Here is a 3582-nt window from a genome sequence, read left to right as displayed (position 1 = left end):
CTACTCAAGCCTTTGCTGTTACCTGATTCTGTGTCGAATAATCATCAAATTTTATTTCCAGGACATTAACATATGACATTATTTCTTTTGTAACATGGGGGGAAATAAAAGCAGCAACTATTCTAGTCCAGGAAGGAAAGAAGAGACCTTCTAAGAGAGGCTAAATCGTGCAGCAGATCATAAATCCTCACTTCATCCAAAGACTGAGTGAAGGGTTGAGGCTGAAGAGGAGTACCTCTTTCTCTCCCGAGCTCCTGCTTTGTACCTTGTTTCATTCTGCTGCTCCCTCTCCTGGCTGACGTGTTGTCAGTAAAGAAAACCCACTTGACTCCCAGTCAGGTATGTGTGTTTTCAGGAACTGCAGCCTTGGGGCCTTCCTCCCCTCAGCCTTCAGCTGACAAGAAAGATGGGAATGAAAACAGAACTTTCTATAAAAAATAACAGGCTTGCTGCAACTGACGTAAAATTAAAAGCTGATGTTAAAGAATTTGGCAGTATTAAAGTACTCTGTTTTTTTTCCTAATGACTTTTATGCTGTTGGCCCTATAATTCTTTGAATGATTGATGCAAAACTGTACATATTGTAGTTGAGGGAGTCAAGTCAGAATCTTTCTCTGCTGCCACCTAGGTTTTATTTTAAGTTCAGAGAGAAATGGGAAGGTAGGTAAAGAGAGAAAACAAAACAAAACCAAGGCTTTACTTATCTTTATTTAAAATGATAACAGCAAGTGGACTTCTGGAGGTTTTTAGACAGACTATTTTGAGAGGGCATCAGAAGTAACTGGACATGTAAGAAACATAAAGCCACTCAAATAACCTCAGTGCTTGCTTCATGCACTCCACAAAAAGTCCATGTAAGTCTGACTATAACAATTAAAAAACCTCAGACTTTATTTTTTCATGACCCAAGATTATGATGCTGATACCTTCTGCAAATGAACTCTGGCTGTGCAGCTAACCATGGTGTATGTAGGAGTCCAAATGCAAAGGGAAGGGTAAGGTTGCTGATGTGACTCACCCAAAAGCCACATGATTTTTGGGAATTGTACACTGAACCTTGACTTGACAGCCATCAGTATTAAAAAGACTGTGTTGGTGTATTGCCCCACTCTCTACCACATCTTGGAGAGTTGTGGATGTTGGGAGGTGGCAAAGAAAGGTTATCTCCTGTCAGGTTAGAGCAAAACAAGATGTTCCTCAGAGTTTTAGAGGTCAAAGTAACATTTGCCCTGGGAACAAAGAATAGGCTAAACTGAGAAAAATACCTATTTTTAGAGGCCTGCAGATGATTTCTAAGGTCTTTTTGGAGAAAGAGGAGGAGGAATACTTGTTGGCTGAGGCTTAATTTCTAGTCTTCTGGGTTAAATCATAACAGAGAATTTGGGGAAGTACTGGGATTGGTCTTTAAAAGGTACTGAAAAAAGAAGTCTGCATTAAGCATTTTCAATTACCAGCTTCCCTCCTGACCTTCCCAAAAGGACAAAACCTCTTCCTGAGGAGGCTTGAGGCTGTTGGTTGACTAGGAGTTCATCATGACCCAACAAATGGGCACTCTCAATCCAGAAAGCCAACACTGTCCTGGGCTGCATCCAAAGCAGCGTGGCCAGCAGGGCAAGGGAGGGGATTCTGCTCTGGGGAGACCCTCTGCCTGCTCCCACAGTACTGCATCCCTGGAGCATCTGAGGCCTCTGGTGTGAAAAGGATGTGGGCCTGTTGGACTGAGTTCAGAGGAGGGCCATGAAGATGATCAGAGGGCTGGAGCACCTCTCCTGTGAAGACAGGCTGAGAGAGGTGAGGCTGATCAGCCTGAAAAAGGGAAGGTTCCTGGAAGACTTTGTAGCATTCTTCCAGTGTGTAAAAGGGACCTGCATGAGAACTGGAGAGGGACTTTCTACCAGGGCACGTAGTGATGTGGGGAATGGCTTTAAACTGACACAAGGTGGGTTTAGATTAGATATTAGGAAGAGATTCTTCACTGTGGGGGTGGTGAGGCACTGCAACAGGTTGTCCAGGGAAACTGCGCGTACTCCCATCCTTGGAAGTGTTCCAAGCCAGGCCGGATGGGGCTGGCGAGGAGGATTGTAACTCCATGCTCTTTAAGGTTCCTCCCATCCCGAACCGTTCCGTGATTCCATGATCAGATCTCCCTTCAGTCCAGTACGTAGTTTGCCGCTTTTGACCGCTTACCTTTCGCAGCACGACGCTCCCGGTCCCGCTGGAGCGCCAGCCTTGCCCGCCGCTCCCGCGGTGTCCCGGCAGTTTCCCGGCGCGGCCCGCAGGGGGAAGCCGAGCCCCGCGCATCCCGCCCGGCCCCGCCCGGCCCCGGCGCTCCCGCCGCCCCTCCGGCTGGGCTCCAGCCTCGGCCGAGTATTCTTAATCCCACGGCAGCCGCTGAATAGCTCAGGCTGGGGTTTGGGCCTCTGCCGCACGAATTTGACTGAAAATGCGGTTTGGAAGGGGATTAAGTGAGCCCAGCCAAACGTACAGTGAGATAAAGTGATGGGAACAGGGACTGGATTTATATTCTGTCCTTTTTTGGTGAGCCCAGTGTCTGCACCTGTAGCTATGGCTCGGGGGCTGCGGGTCCACCCACACCTGCATCCAAAATTCACATTAAGCTGCCAGAAAACAAAGCAATAATATAGAAATTCGCAAAAAGCTGGCGTTTGTTTAAGTGTCCTGGCTGACACAGTTCTCAGTGTTGTTTTGTAGTCCTGACTCAATAGCTAAACATCCTCTCTGGCCTTAGGCACGGGGAGAAGGTGGTGCTGGATACCTGTACGTGTACTGATGGGTGTCTGTCGATGCGTCGGGAGTGGCAGAACACAGAAGAGGGAATCACTGCCTGGAACACTGCTTCAGAGCAGCTTGGCTGGACCTGTACTACTTTCTCCCATCTGAGGGAAAGCAGTGTCCTTCCAGGCTGCAATAGGGGATGTAGATGGCTTCCCCACTCCTCCTGCCTCCACTTTTCTTCATTCCCCCCCCATTTAGTTAGTCTTTCTGCAAAATAGAGAAGAAACCCCCTGCAACAGAGAATTGGCCTTTTTGTGGGATTGCCAAGAAAGGTTCATTTGCTTTATGACAGTGGTAAACTCCTGTGCAAAATTACCTATCCCGTATGTTTTTTACCCAAAGCAAATAGCTTAGAGTGCCTGGCATTGTGTCCGTGCTGTGCACTGGCTGAGTCTCCTCTTAGCCTCAATACAAAAGCTATGCCAAGTGTAAGGAGCATGAAGGGATTTCCCCCTACCATTCCATCACAGATACCTTACCAAATGCCTTGCTCCAGACAGAATTAAATTGTGGGAAATGTGTTGAGTCACCATCCCTAGAGATATTTAAAACATTCAGAGTTTAGGACATGGTTTAGTGTTGGAATTGGCAGTGCTGGATTCATGGCTGGATTTGATGGTCTTAAAGGTCTTTTCTATCATAAAAGATACTATGTTTCTCTGTTTCTATGAATTGTTTCTCAACAACTCGGCTATTTCTCTCCTATATTTGATAATTAGTGACATATTGTGTCCCTTTTGGCTGCTTGCCCACTTCCCTTGACAAGTGCAGAGCTTGCATGTAAAG

Source organism: Vidua chalybeata, chromosome 1, assembly GCF_026979565.1.
Source record: "Vidua chalybeata isolate OUT-0048 chromosome 1, bVidCha1 merged haplotype, whole genome shotgun sequence".
NCBI classification, from domain to species: Eukaryota; Metazoa; Chordata; class Aves; order Passeriformes; family Viduidae; genus Vidua; species Vidua chalybeata.
This window is presented reverse-complemented; position numbering follows the sequence as displayed.